Source organism: Rutidosis leptorrhynchoides, chromosome 5 (assembly GCF_046630445.1).
Source record: "Rutidosis leptorrhynchoides isolate AG116_Rl617_1_P2 chromosome 5, CSIRO_AGI_Rlap_v1, whole genome shotgun sequence".
NCBI lineage: Eukaryota > Viridiplantae > Streptophyta > Magnoliopsida > Asterales > Asteraceae > Rutidosis > Rutidosis leptorrhynchoides.
In genome coordinates this window covers 373,078,850-373,095,250 of record NC_092337.1, presented here as the reverse complement: position 1 = coordinate 373,095,250, position 16,401 = coordinate 373,078,850, and positions in this window count along the sequence as shown.

Below are 16,401 nucleotides of genomic sequence, written 5' to 3'. Positions count from 1 at the left end.
ACCGGTCATCGAAGAACAAGTGGTGCAGGGCCCTCTGTTCAACCTGCACCCAAACCTTGTTAGGGCTACAAATGCACCAGAACACTCTTCCATTGGCCTATCAAGAGGCAATGTTGCTCATGCCCTTTCAATTCCCAAAACTAAAGCCAACTTGGGTTATGATGCACTTATCGACTACATACGACAATCACCACTGGCTCGAGCTATTACCGGCGTACCTTCTTGACTTTATCCGGCTTGTTTGGCCAGATTCTGGTATACTGCCACCATGGCCACCACTCAATAGAACGTTCCATGTGTTCGTGGCATGGTGACTGAAACCCTAGCCTACTCTATCACTGTTGATGCCATCCGACGTGCTCTCCAATTACCCATTGGTCCGTTCGTTAATTCACCAACCAGTGATGAGTTTAGAAGAGAGGTACTGGAGATTATAGGGTTTGATGGACCTGTGGTTCATTCGCCGTTAAGGAGGCAGATGCCACCTCTGTGGAACTATTTCTTTGGCTCGCTGACTCATTGCATCAGTCAGAAGTCCGGGAGCTTTGATCAGTGCTCAGATTTTGAGCTGAAGATTGGTCATGGGATGCTGTTCAATAGAAATATTGATTATGCCGGTGAAATTTACTTAAGGCTAAGGGAAATGGTGCTTGCACCTAAACGAACACACTTAATCCCCTTTCCAAGGTTTTTGAGCCTTGTTTTTGAAAATGAGCTGGGTGAAGCTTACCAGCAGATTGCTGATGAATCATTCGACCACTAAAACAAGGGGGAATGCCAAAAGATGCTCCTGCTGCTCCATATAATGTCCTGACACCAGGCATGCTTGAGTATCTTGCTGCTCGAGGTGGAGTGAACCAACCGGCTGCCTCTGGTGCTGCACCAGCTGAGGGGGAGGGACCTCAACGAAAGCCAGCTATAAAAAGGAAGAAGCCAGCTACCTCAACTAGTACAGCCACCGTCTCACATACTAGTAAAACAGTAGTTGTATTAGAATCTAGTGCTCTCTGATCATAAAGAACATCCCTAGTCTTATATACTGACTATCCACTTCTAGTATTGGAATCCGTTGCTTAACTATTTCTTGGTAACAGGTAAATCCAAACGAGCAAAAGCTGGCTCCAGGCTCACCACAGGGGAGATTGCACCAGTCTCAACTGCTGCTCCTGCAAAGGATGTGGCTGTGGAACCTGGTGCGTTTCTAGACCAAACAGCAGAAAATTCTAACATAATTACAAATCTTTTATCTGCTGACTTGAAAAATGAATGTGGAGTTCAAGGTATAACCCTGGCTCCCAAGCTGACTGGTTTTAAAACTAGTGTTAAGAAGATTAGCAACCCATACTCTTCTAGCTAGACACTTCCACATTTTTAAAAATTGAACTTAATGTTATATCCTCTGCTGCCAGTACAATCAGCAGAGCACATACCTGACCCCCAAAGCAAACTTGAGCTGGTTCCTCATCGTGTTGAACCAGCTCAGGATACTGCACAGCCATTATGTTACTCGGATCATGATAAGAATCTCACTCCTATATCTTTACCAGCCAGATCTCTCACACTATCTGTGTCAACATGCGTCGCCAATGAGTCAGCAGAGTCACAGCTGTACTTACAGACACCTTATTCTGTCTCATTCGAAGGGCTGACCAAATCACCAGTCTGTCCCCAGAGACCAATGACAGATGCAATTGTTGAGTCAAATTTATTTGGTTCTACAGTTGTTAACATAAAATGTTCTATTGTTTCAGTTCTTAGCAGGGTAGATGAACAGGCAGAGGGGGAGCAAGTTAAAGATGATATTTCTCCTACTGAGCAGATTTCTGCCTCTGTTACTGGTATTGGTGCTACTGTTTCTCCTGCTGGTGGTGCTGATGCTAGTACTGTTGCTTCTACAGCTGCTGGTGTTACTACTCCCAGTATTGCTGCTTCCACTACTACACCTGAAGTGGAAGATGAAATCATAGTGGATCCTCCTGTTCTTAAAAAGGTAATTGACAATATTGTCAAGGATGTTCTACTTGATGAACCTGTCACTGAACCAAAGGGTGACATTGCGTCTGCTGCTGCTACCGATGCACAAAATGTTATCATGGAAGCTGGTACAAGTGCTACTTTTCCATCTGATGTTGTCATGGATGCTGGTAAAAGTGCTGCTTTTCCATCAGATTCTGGTTCACATGGTGATACTGTTCTGGAAGGTCTTGATTTTATTAATGCTGGCTATGTTGGCTATGTTCCCACTGAGCCAACGGTGGATACTGCTGCTACTACTGAAGATGCTGCTTCTTCACCTACTGCACAGTTACCTACCGCTGCTACTGGTTCTACGGAATCCGTTATGGATGCTGGTACCTCTGTTTCTGCCACACTACTGACTCTTCTCAGGCTACTGTTTCTGTGAGAAGAAACCTTATGTGTCCCAGGTGCCAGATTCTGATGAAGTTGTCCCTAACTTCATCTATCGAGGAGCGTCTATTACTCCCAGAGTTGCTCTGCTGGTGGATCAGCTAACTATTGATCCTCAAACTGCCATAATCTCAGCCAGCAAATTGCCTCGCGAAGAGCTGACTGAACTATTGTCTCAGCTTGATCGACCAGCTAGAGAAGAAGTTTATAAGAGGTTGGCTACTTTAGAACAGATCAACGAGCAGCCATATTATCATTTTTTTGGCATGGCTCCAGCTGCTTCTCCATGGCCTGGTACATGGAGGCCTCTCAAGTTCATCAGAGATCCCTCTACTGGTAAATATGTTATGCAGAATATTCCTGATTCACCAGCACCTTCTGATTCATCAGCTTCTTCCTCATCATCTTCTTCTTCTGATGGTGATGCTGATAAAGGTACTGGTAAGGATGAACCAGTCACTCATGATAATGTGACTGGTACCAAAGATAAACCAGTGGATCTCACTGATGATGCTGTTCATGATGCTGACAAGAATACCAGTGGTTCTAAACCTTCGGGTGAAGGTAAAAATGATGGTGATCATGGTGACGAGTCAGATTCTGACCTTCCACGTCCACCACCCCATGGAGGTAGTTCTGTGTTAGCTACTTCTGACCACCCCTCAACCAGCTATGTTAAATATAATGCTGATGAGGTGGCTGACATCTCCACCCTGGCTGTCTATAAGACACTCACCGAGGTTACACCTGATCTACAGGCCACCATTCACACTGCTATTGCTGATAGTGTGACTGAAGCCATACGTAACGCTGGGCAAGTTACCACTTCCAACATTGAAGCCCAGCTCAAACAAGTATGTGCCTTTGCAGATCTTGCGGTGGCTGCCATTGTCAAACAACATGAAGAGGAGGAGGACTTAAAGAAATGAATCATATCTCACAATGAATATACTGAGGACATTGCCCGTCTTCAAGCTGATTTAGATGCTGCTAATCGCAGAATTCTTTTTCTTAATGAAGAAAATGCAGTGCTACATGAGAGATTGGATTCACAGGAGCAGCAAATGGCTAACATGATTCCTGCTTCTGCCTATGTTCAAATGGTTGAAAATATGCATCGACTGGCTACCCTACAGGGTGATGTTAGGGCCATGGTTGAGCAGATGGCTATGGGTGTTGCAAGGAATGAAGTTAGGTCTTCCAACCTCCTTCTTCGACAATTTGGCATGGATCATGGTGCCCATCTTACTCCTGAAGTTGCTGACTGGAATAATTTTTCATTCTCTATTCCAGATTCAGATAGTGACCTTGATGCACAGGTCTCCCCTGTTCACCTTTCTGCCCCTGCTGATGACAAAAAGGGGGAGAAGAAATCTAAAAAGAAACTTAAAAAGAGAAAACAATCAGAGGGGGAGCATGAGCATGAAAAGGCTCCAAAACAACCAAGGAGAGATGGTGATAGTGATGGTGATGATGGTTCTACTGGTCAAGACTCTGGTACTAAGCCCAGCAACGCTCATACTGAAGCTGGTGTACAGGCAGCTGGTGAATCTCAACCCAGTGTGTCTGCCACATCAGTGGATGATATTGGTTCTGGCAGTAAGCCCAGTGATGTTTCTGCACTGGCTGTTACTGAAGCTTTTGTTGTTTCTCAAACTATTGAAAGAAGAATGAAAAGAAAGCTGGAGAGACATCAGAAGAGACAGCAAGAATTAAATGATGCCTTCAATGTCAAATGAGATGCCTATGTTGCTCTTAAACACCACAGAATTGAGCATAGGAGATGGCTGACCCCGAAAAAGAGGGACATTGATGATGACCTGATTGGCATTGATAAATTCAAAAAGGATGCACGAAAAAGAAATGCCAAATTCATGGTCAAATACGACAAAAAGAGGGCAAAACTGTATGCTGAGCGAGCAAATAGGATCAAATGGATGACTCCCGAAGAAATGAAAGATTATCTTGCATCTACTGATTCAGGGAGAGGAGTTAGAGCTGACATTTTTATGAAGTGGTTAGATGCTATGTTAGAAACCAGCTCATCTTCCCGCCCAACATCTTCTGCACAGCCAGCTACACAACATAAGCTAGCAGAAACAATCAATCTTGATGATGATGATGATATTCAGGGGGAGCATCTTGCTATCGTTCCCTACCTGCCTCCACTTGAGCCAATATCAATACAAGAACCATCAGCTGAACCCATGCCCATAGATAAACAAAGGGTGAAATCTGCTCCTAGGGACAATCAGCCCCTAAGGAAAGGACCCTTATTTGAGGCAGCTGATGAAGATACTGAGGTGGTTGTACCAGCTGATACTAATCAGTCAGCTGGTACTGAAGACACATCAAGGAGTGCTGTAAATGAAGACCCAGCCAGGAGTGTGCTGCTAGGTGTTACAAGTGTTGAAGACCCAACCAAGGTGGTTGAGCTGGGTGCTAATCAAGATGATGATACGGTTAATCCTGTTGAATTTACAGTCTGGGGTAGTGGAGATCATTTGTTTGTTCAATCACCTATCTCTCCCCAGACCCTCACCTATTTTAACAGAACAAAGGATAATCGTGTCAATCAGTTTCCAGTGAGTTCATCTGGCATAGGTGAATCAATCATGTATCCTCCATCTTCTCCAAAACATCATGGTAAACACAGAACTTGGGAAGATGATTCAGTTACCCGTGGTGAGCCAGACTTATTTAAAATGAATCCAGATGAAAGAGATGCTTACCGACTGGAGATCACTGTACAGGAATTGCTTGAGCAAAGACAAGCTGCTATCAATGAAAGGATACGCCAAGTTAGGTTGCTGCATTATCCCCTTGATCAGCCACTCTACATCACTGCCTTATATTATGGCATTGAAATTGGTGTATACTTAAATAGCAGTGGTCAAAGGCTCTCTACTGATGAGGAGAAAGCTCAATTTCAAGAGGCTCACCTGCTGGGTATGGTTCTAAGGGAGTATCGTGCTGCCCTTAGAACTGAAGAGGGTAGAAAGATGATTGAAATAGCAAAATCCCTGAAAATCACTGCCGACGAGTATTTGTTGGGTCTACAAGCTGAAATTCAAAGAAGGGAGGCTGCTGATGCTGAACTCGCTGAGAGGGTAAGGCTCCAGGATATAGAAGACAAATTGGCTGCTGATAGAAAGCAAAAGGCTGAGTCCCTAGAATTAGCCAAAGCCATTGTCAAAGAACATGATAAGGCATTTGATAAGATTGAAGCTGCTGAGAAAGCACCTACTACTGCTCCTATAGAATCTATTCGTACCAGTGAATTTTCTGATCATTATTATAGGAGTAGGTATGGTGATGTGATGAATAGAAGATCCAATCCCAGCAGGATCATCAAAGTAAACAGAGGGTCAAAAAGAGCATTCAATATTGTAAGGGAGAATAAAGTTCAAGAAAGAATAAACTATGATGAGTTAAGATCCCTTGGATTTAGTGAATGGATGGAGATCTTGGCGTATTTCATTGGTAAAGGTGAAAGTGCTATCAAAAATACACTTAAATCTGAACTCCAACAGCTCTTCAAGAAAGCAACAAGGTTTGGGAATGCACCAGTGGTGAATGTAGATGAAGTCCTCTCTCAAAAACCTAAAGGAAAGCAATCCACTGGTGAAGGACCAACCGAAAAAGGCCCCATCATTCTACCTCCTCATATCCCTATTTTTGACCCTGCTGATGTACCTTATCTGTTCCCTGAAGCCTGGAGAATCAAACAAGAGGAGCTATCTGAAGAAGAACGAGAAAAAGATAAAGATAGATAGTCTCCTATGTGCTCAAATTGTAGCTTTTGTTTAATTCACTTTTCATTCTGCCGTTGTTGTAATTACTGTACATATTGTGTTGCAATGAAAGTGAAATGAGTTTATTTTCAAAATCATATCAAATTATAAGATATGGATAACTCAGCAAAAGATCCCAAAACAAACTTAAAAAGGGACAAATTTACTGCCTATTTTTTTTTGGTCCCTCCGTGCTGACTTTAGTGTTTTCTCTACATGTCATAGGTTTTGTCATCATCAAATAGGGGGAGATTGTTGAGTCCCCAAAATAATTAAGGATTTAATTATGGCAAAACTGTAATTTATTTGCACTAAAGTGTTATGTGCAGTCAGCACAAGTTTGTTCATGTATAGACAGCAGATATAGCTGTGTCGAGTGTTTAGTTTGCTGCTCAGTCTACCAGCACAAGGTAGACAGTGTTCTTCAATCAGCACAGGATGTGTACTCAGCAAATTAAGAACATGAAGTGGCTCAGCAATGAAGAACCAGCACAGCTGGATTGCAGCTCACTACACAAGACAGCTATGCTCCATTATAAGTATAGTCATTTCCTGAGTGGTCTACATCAATGGTACTATTCAACAGAAGTCAAAGACAAAGTTGAACAGAAAAGGACACGCGTCGGCGGCTAACAAGTGACCTTACAAGACCATGTGGGAATGTAGAAGGTTAACGCATGTGCAGACATGGGTTATACTTTGTCATCACCTAGGGAACACAACATTCTATTTGTTTAATCAAATAGTGGTGCCAAACCGAATTGGGGTGTTCCTGCAAATAGCTACCAAAGAGGAAAGAAGAGAGCATGCTCTCTGATATAGTTGTCTCCACAAGTATAGACATCCTATGTACCAGTGGACAATAGAACCATTACACGGTTAATAGGACTACTATAAATTGTTGTATCCACTATTGTTATAACTAGTGGTGTGGGTTTATTTTTTAGAGTCAAAACGTGTAATAGCTGTTAGTTTACCTCTTAGCTATAATCTAGGTAATCTGTATCAACCAACTATCATTCCGCCAAGGATAGTTGTAATTCTTTGTGATTCAATCAATAAAGAATAACTGTTGAAAATTATATGTGACTCTATTTATTTGCATGCTTGAATACTAATCGAGTTTAACTGTTTAGTTAATTGAAAAGAAATTGTATTCACCCCCCTCTACAATGCTCCTGTTGTTATCAAGGGACCAACAATATATATATATATATATATATATATATATACACATATAACTATATAAATAATAATCATTTTTAAATATATCTACAAATTAAATAAATAATATATAAAATTATAATATATGAAATTGTTCGATTACGATTATATGTTTTAATAAATATACAATTAATATAGGTTCGTGAATCCAAGGCCAACCCTGCATTGTTCAATGTCGTCATATGTATTTTTACTACAAAATACAGTATGGTGAGTTCATTTGATTCCCTTTTACTCTTTACATTTTTGGGACTGAGAATACATGCGCTGCTTTTACAACTGCTTTATTAAATGCTTTTGAAATATATTTTGAACTGCAAATGCATGAAATGTTTTTATAAATGTTTGACGAGATAGACACAAGCAAAACATTCCTCGAATGAATTATTATGCAGACAGAAGTTCTGCGGATTATTATTGAATTATGTGGACATGATAATTGCCACCATTGAAATTATGTGGACATGATAATTGCAACCATTGAATTATGTGGACATGATAATTGTAACATCCTGCCTTTTTCTGTTTACTTTCCGTTTATTCATTTTAAAGTCCGTTATATATTTATAACATCTCCCGTTGATACGCGTTTTAAATTATCTCGTTTAGGTAATTCACACATCTGAATGAAACTAGAGGGACCAAACTTGCCAAATGACCAAACATTTGACTAGGTCAAAGGGTCAACACTTCACTCTCATCCATTCATTTCTTCCCTTTCACTTTTACTACTTCCTTTTTCTCTCAAGAACACCAACAAGAATTCATCATCTAAATTCGAATTAGGAAGCTAGCAACAAAACAAATTGCATTTTTGGAATCCTTGCAACTTCCTCTTCGATTCCATACCGATTTCATTACATTTGGGTAACTTTCTAAAATCACTAGATTTTGTGTTCTTGATGTTTTTAACTTATAAAGTTGTTAATTAGTGTCTATGGCTCAAGTCTAACATGAATATATGATTTATATGCTCGATCTCGTTGTTTTAGTGTAACTAGCATGAACATGAAAAGTGTGTGTTTGATTTTGAGTTTTGGATGATTTAATATTGTAGTTATGATAAGTGCAAGTATTAAATGTGTTCCTAGTATCACTAGCTTCAATTTGATGTGTAGGTTGCTTTAGAAAACTTCATAAACTTGATTATTGATTTTGGTGGATTTGGGTTAGGGTTTGATGAATTTGAAATGAACCTTTGATGTTTTGAATGACATGAGATGTTATTGGTAAGTGTTTAGTTGTATTGTATGTTTAATTATCTTCGAAACGGCATATCATTTGTGTAAATTGGTTGCCCGAATCCTTGAATTGCATTTATGAACTTGAATACATTAAATGATGAGTATTGAATGTGATTTGGGTTGTTGCAAGTATTGAATTGTTTGTTGAAACATGTTTAGTTGTTTTCCTCATCAAAATACCTTCCCGATGATATAAGATACATGTTTTGGTTGTTTGCGGGTCATAAATTGGGAATGTTTGAAGTTTGGTTTGTGCATTTATTTGTTGCAGCAGAAACAGGGTCTGCATACCAATCTGGACGCCGTCCAGATTATTGGACGCCGTCAAGGCCTTCAATGCTGGACGCCGTCTAGCAAATCTGGACGCCGTCCAGTTACACTGCCAGTTTCTATTTTGTTTTACCATTTTACGAAAAATATTTGCTATGCTACGCACCTCCGATTCACATGTAACTTGTTCTAACATGATCATATATGATTAAAAACCTCAGAAAAATAGTTCGGGACCTGTAATGACCCGGAATTTTCTGACCAAATTATACTTATGAGATTAATATTTACATAAATTAAACCATACCAACATGATAAGCAATCCAAATTATTGAGACTTGTGTTTTTGAAAAGAGTTTTACACAACGTTTGACCGTCCAATATGACCGATGATATCACGAACTATATAACATACGATAATTATATGTTTGTGTATATATATATGTATTTATATATATTTAACATGATCTAAGGATGGTTTAACATCTCATTGTGTACTAATGACAATGAGTTATAAGTATATTTTGAAACTACTAACTTAAGTTTTCAAAACGATAACTATACGTAACATTCTTTGATATATATACTTATAATCTATAATGCTTATATATGTATCGTATATATAATGTATTTAATCACTTTTTAAGGACTTAAATACATAAAACAATATAAGTATATTCACAAAAGATAGCTATATTTGAATTCTCGTTCCGTTTCCTCAAAATTTCTATACGTATATCTAGGGTATATGTACCTGTATCATACCCAGCTTCTATACGTATTTACTATTGGTATATACACATCAAATCAACATCCTAATCAACATTATTACTGACCAAAAAATATGAGGTAACCAGAATTTGTCAAGTAGTATGAATTATTAGTAAGAAAACAAAATTAGGAATCCTTTTCTTTCTTTATAAACCAAAAACGTTTTTATAAATGAACACCATTTCTTCACTCCATTTTCTCATACCTACACCCTCATTTCTCTCTAAAAATACTCTTAGCTTCATACTTGATCATCTCCAAGCATTTTTCCCATCATTTAGCTTCAATTACAAGCCTTAAACACCATAAGAAAACTCTTTCAAGAACATATCAAAATAACCACCCATTTGAAGAAGTTTACTTCCAACCTTTTGATCTAACTCCACCACTCTTTGATTCCAAGATTATTTCTTATCTTTTGCAGTAACTTTGTCCAAGTAACTTGAGGTAGTAACCTTGTTCATAATCTTATTCAATTCATATTCATATAGCTATCTTATTTTGTGGTATAAAATTTTAACAACAAGAACATAGTTTGAATGATTTCAAACTTGTTCGCAAACTAAATAGATCCTTCTAACTTAACTTTTAAAACACTTCAAGACCTGTAATATATCATAATGATATGCTAACCTAACAAGATATAACTTGGTTTTACAAAGAACATCTTAAAAACTGAATCTACGTCGTCGGAGTGCAACCGGGGGCTGTTTTGGGTTGGAGAATTAAAAACCATCTTGAACTTTGAATTGGAAGTTCATGTTCTGAAAAAATGATATTTCTTATGAATATGTTAATACATAAAAATTTCATGGTTTAACTCAAAGTATAAGTATTTTTAGAAAAATGATCATTAAATGTTGTTTTTATGATGGAAAATGATCACTTTCATAAGTTTCACCAAAGTTTGACCTATAACCTATGATTTCGAATACAAACTAAGGTATTTTCAGTTCATATTCTTAAAATTTGACTCGATCCAAGGAAGTGGCCAGTTGAACCAACAAAAACGGAGTTGTAATGAAGAAACTACGACTAAAACAAGATTGGGTATCCGAAGCTAGTTTAGCTACGAAAATATTTGGAGAAAAAGTAAATTAATCATATCTTTTCTATTTAATATGATATTTTATATATAATTACTTATGATTTGATTTTATATATTTCAGGACCACCCGTAAACAACACGAGAAGATTAATCCGAAGACCTCATGATTGTACGCAACACGTCATTTGACAACACGGTGCTTTATGTACGCAACACGTCATTTGACAACATGGTACCATGGGTCGAGATTAATTCTGATCAATACGAATACGATGGGGTCTTTATTTATTTTATTTAAGCAACTAATTATGGACCACTAACATCGGACTGCTAACTACGGACTAAGAAAATATTAAAAGTATTAAAAGTATATATATATATGTAACGATTACTTAAAAAGAAAATATGTTGATATATTATATATATGGTTAGGTTCGTGATATCTATCAGAGACCAAGTCGAATTAAATACCTTCAAGGCAAATGTGAGTTTCATTTGCTCCCTTTTTAATTGCTTTTGCAATATATATTTTTGGGCTGAGAATACATGCGCTGCTTTTATACATGTTTACAAAATAGACACAAGTACTTAAAAATATATTCTACGTTGAGTTGTACCACTGGCATATTTCCCTGTAGCTTGGTAACTACTATTTACATGGGTATTGTAAACGCGAATCCTGTTGATAGATCTATCGAGCCTGACAACCCCAACCGGACTGGACGAACAGTATTCAACGGTTGCACAGTACTTCGTTTTGGTGACTACACTTGGTACGGTGTAGTGAGATTTCATAATAAAGGGAATATGCGACATTGATTAAATGTTAAGTATGGTTACCAAGTGCTCAACCACTTAGAATGCTTTACATACACTTGCGAGTGTATTATGTTTATGATTAAGAAATCTTGTGGTCTATTAACATATTGAAATGATTGTTATGATAAACCTATGAACTCACCAACCTTTTGGTTGACACTTTAAAGCATGTTTATTCTCAGGTACGAATTAAGTCTTCCGCTGTGCATTTGCTCAATATAAGGACATTACTTGGAGCTGATCATCACAATGGGACCAAATGTTGATGACTTCTTCCAGGTGGATTAGGACGGGTCCTTTCAGTTGGTATCAGAGCGGTGGTCGTAGCGAACTAGGTCTTGCATTAGTGTGTCTAACTAGTAGTTGTTAGGATGCATTAATGAGTCTGGACTACGACCGTGTCTACATGTCAAAAGTTTTGCTTATCATTTCTAGTCGGAAATCATCTGCTTATCATCCTTAGGAAATTACCTGCTTATCATTCATAAGTCTAGATACGTTTTACTGCATTTACTGCATTGATAGTGTATAGACGAATTCTTATCTTAGCATATCTGTTATTGCGAACTTTGACTGATATCTTTTCAAAGATTCCCCGTAATTTACGGGATTTTGGTATTATATATACATATGTAAATTATGTATTGAAGAGTACCAAATCTAACTCCTATAATCTATTCCATACCAAAAATTCATTTTCCCCATTATACAAGATGGATTCCGCATCTAGTTCGAATTCTTTAGATTCCGACAGTTATGCCGATATGGATTTCCATTCGGGCTCCGAAAGCAGCATCACCGGAATGGATCAACCAATTTCCCATCATCTATTCTGGATGAATTGGGGATGGGTTCGTAATATACTAAATCACTGGAGACAAGAAGAAGGTGATCCATTCCATCCACCAAATTGCCCTCTTGGCGATGAACCTGAACCACTTACCGGCGAACCTATTCGAAACACCATTTTCTCTCTCATTTCTAAAGTATCTCGTCACGATTATATACTATCCCATATTACAAATCTTGTTCATTCGCTCGCTCCAACCGCCAATCATCCCGGTGTACTAGCAGATGTTAACGAACTTCGCGCTCGCGTGACGGCTTTGGAGAACATGGTGCGAAGGTTGCAAACACCAGCAGCAGCTCCAGCAGCATAATCAGCACCACCATCAATAACATCAACAATACCATCATCACCACTAACAAACAACATCCGCATCGCACATCTCGACATCATAATCTGTCCCACAAACATCAACATCATACGCACCATAGATACCAAGGAGTACCAACAATAATGAATGATGAAGTATTGATCCATAACTTCGTTGATATTCTGCAAAGAATATGTGGTTTCAAAAAGTTTTAGAGATTTCTTATTCTAGCTCAAACCAAAAAGCAAATGAGATTAATATCATATTAACTCATTAAATTCATGATTTCATCTGAAGAAAATATATATGTATATATGTTTTCATAAAGATTGTAATTAAAAGTTCTTTTGTACAAAATATTAATGGTGAAATTTTTTTTTTAATGGGTAGGTAATACCCGAGGAATAATTAGATTTCATCTTAATAAGTTACATTGTACATTCGTCGAAGCTGATTCAATAGTCATTTACTATCCTACTTACAACCACCGATATACGTATCTGTTCACCGCAGAATAACCATTTTCATTCAATTTCATATTTGGATTTTGACTTCCCAGAATCCAACAAGTGGCATATGAAGAAAACATATGACAAAATAAAATCTGTTAGAAACAAACAAATTAACTATGAAAAATTTTGTTAAGAATACACGCTAACTGTTCCAGCTAACTGTTCCTAGCTAACTGATTACATTTTATTTATCGCAATTTATTTATCGCAATTTAATTATCGCACTTTTATTTATCGTCATTTAATTTCTGTAATTATTTTACGCACTTTAAATATCGGGACACGTATACAATGTTTTGACATATCATATCGACGCATCTATATATATTATTTGGAATCACCATAGACACTCTATATGCAGTAATGATCGAGTTCTCTATACAGGGTTGAGGTTGATTCTACAATAATATATATAGTTTGAGTTGTGATCGAGTCTGAGGCGTATACGGGTCACGACACGTATTAATTAATTCGTATATTATATATTAAACTATATATGAATTATTGGACTGTTACTGTGGACTATCGACTGTGGACTAATGACATTGGACAATTAAAATGAATTAAAATATTGATTATAACATATGAAACTAAACATTTCTTCAAGATTGCCACTTGATTTCATATTAAACCTCATTGTATCTCGACGATTACAATCAGCGTTCAAATCTATCATGATTCTTAAAAACACCTCAATCGAGAGGATAAACCAACCGCACTTCATCTACAGAAGAAAAGATTGATGCATATAGTTATGCACCTGAAAAACCCTCGGAAACTGAGTAAACGTTTGACACGTATCTGTTCTAGTTCCTTTGACATTGTTATTACCGAAGATCGTTTTGCAGTCCCTTTCCAAAGTAGCTAATTTTGTCACAGCTCCAGCAAGTGAACTCCGACTTTTCATCCGAAATAACTTTATTATAACCGCGATATATACGCGTACTCTTTATTGTTACTGGGGAACCTTTTATATTCCACAATATTACCATCAGCGATTAATCATTCTAAAAACACAATTCTCCTGAAACTACCTCAGTTTGATAACCGATGACCCAGATCAGTTAACTTTGAAAATGCTGATGAAGCAGCATGTTGTAGATGATCTTAATGGCCAAAATTTTGATAATAAAGAAAGGAGTGTTAGGAACGCTCGATAGAAAATTTAGTACCGAAAAGCGGATTATGCAAAACTATGAAGAAAGCCGTGGACAAATCACAAAGAATAAGTTTGCCTTCAAAGAATCCAAATGATTCTGTGCCTGCTGAAATCGTTAGCAAACATCTTATTTCTCATTCTAAACCTTCACAGACAAATCTTCTTCATCATCCATTGATATTAGAAATTCTAAGATATTCTCGTATGTTCTATTATAAATATCCTCCATATTTCTGGCGATATTTTCACAACTATTCTTATCTGAGATCATTTATCTCTTCGTAATATCTGCAACATAAAAGAAACTGTGTTAGTTTCTAAATTCTAAAACCTTCGAGTTTAAAATATGAATGTTTTGAAGTAGTGTTGGGAACTGAAGCGTGGATTAGTATAATATAATGACACTTGATCAACGTCATTATATTACAGTAAGTCATGCTGAGTTTCTAATGAAGCATGATGATTCACAGTACCGTCATCATGTGCCATTTACACGACTCTTACATTCTATCTAATCTCTAAACATATCAAGAGAATATTTTTCTGGATGACTCGGTCTTCTCCAGGGTATTCTGGTAATTTAACAAATCAAAATCATTCTATTACCATTTTCTTCTTAGAGCATTAGCTATGTTCATTCTGAATTTCATATCTACGAATTCCGGACCATTACTAGCTTGACTCGAAGTCGGGAAGAGAAAACGAAAGCATGAAGCTCCGAAAAATAATGAAGAATATAAACTTTGATAATAACCCCAAAATTACAAACCGTGTATATCGATGCAGATAGCAATATAGAGACACGGGAGAATTATAAACACTATAAACACAAGAGTATAGTAGAAGTAAATAGATTCTTCTGGTGGTAGATGAAAAAGAAGAATGACAGATATAAAAGTTAGGAGTATATCAAGAATCAGGACTGGATGGAGCATATTGATGAATGTTTTAAAGTAAGAATCAAGGGAGAAAGAATAGAAGGTGTGAGTCGTGGAAAATAAGGAAACGAAGGGGTGAATTTATAGTGAAATATCCGACAGAGCAATCGAAACAGATTATTGCATATAATCAAAGAAGATCCTGATTTCCTTAATCACCAAAGAACCAAATCTTATTACGTAAGATTCTCTTTAAATCCCTTAAATCCCAGAAATCAATCATAACTACGTCATCGGTTAAGACGAATATATTTTACTCATCTCACTCTTTTACGATAGTCTCATTTATATTCTTCGCATAATCGAATCATTTTATCTACATTACTCAATGATGATAAAACTCCATTATCACCTTATATTTGTCATGAAAACCTTTTTATTGTTATCCATAACAACCTCTATCAAATTTCGGGGACGAAATTTCTTTAACGGGTAGGTACTGTAATGACCCAGAATTTTCTGACCAAATTATACTTATGAGATTAATATTTACATAAATTAAACCATACCAACATGATAAGCAATCCAAATTATTGAGACTTGTGTTTTTGAAAAGATTTTTACACAACGTTTGACCGTCCAATATGACCGATGATATCATGAACTATATAACATACGATAATTATACGTTTGTGTATATATATGTATTTATATATATTTAACATGATCTAAGGATGGTTTAACATCTCATTGTTTACTAATGACAATGAGTTATAAGTATATTTTGAAACTACTAACTTAAGTTTTCAAAACGATAACTATACGTAACATTCTTTGATATATATACTTATAATCTATAATGCTTATATATGTATCGTATATATAATGTATTTAATCACTTTTTAAGGACTTAAATACATAAAACAATATAAGTATATTCACAAAAGATAGCTATATTTGAATTCTCGTTCCGTTTCCTCAAAATTTCTATACGTATATCTAGGGTATATGTACCTGTATCATACCCAGCTTCTATACGTATTTACTATTGGTATATACACATCAAATCAACATCCTAATCAACATTATTACTGACCTAGATATGAGGTAACTAGA